This window comes from Lupinus angustifolius, chromosome LG11, assembly GCF_001865875.1.
Source record: "Lupinus angustifolius cultivar Tanjil chromosome LG11, LupAngTanjil_v1.0, whole genome shotgun sequence".
NCBI classification, from domain to species: domain Eukaryota; kingdom Viridiplantae; phylum Streptophyta; class Magnoliopsida; order Fabales; family Fabaceae; genus Lupinus; species Lupinus angustifolius.
In genome coordinates this window covers 24,095,956-24,096,245 of record NC_032019.1, presented here as the reverse complement: position 1 = coordinate 24,096,245, position 290 = coordinate 24,095,956, and positions in this window count along the sequence as shown.

Sequence of the window (290 nt, the reverse complement as noted above, 5' to 3'; positions counted from 1 at the left end):
TCTCATCCTCATGCTATCCCCATTCTCATTCTCGTCCTCATCCTATCCTCCTCCTTATCCTCATCCTCTTCCTCATCCTCCTCCTCATACTTATCATATCCTCATCCTCATCGTCCTATCATCCTAACCCACTTCCTCATCCTCATCCTATTCTCATCCTCATCCTGTCGTCATCCTCGTCCTCATCCTCATCCTCATCCTCATCCTAATCCTCATCCTATCCTCATCCTCATCCTCTTACTCTTCCTCATCCTATCCTCATCCTCATTCTCGTCCTCATCTTATCCTCA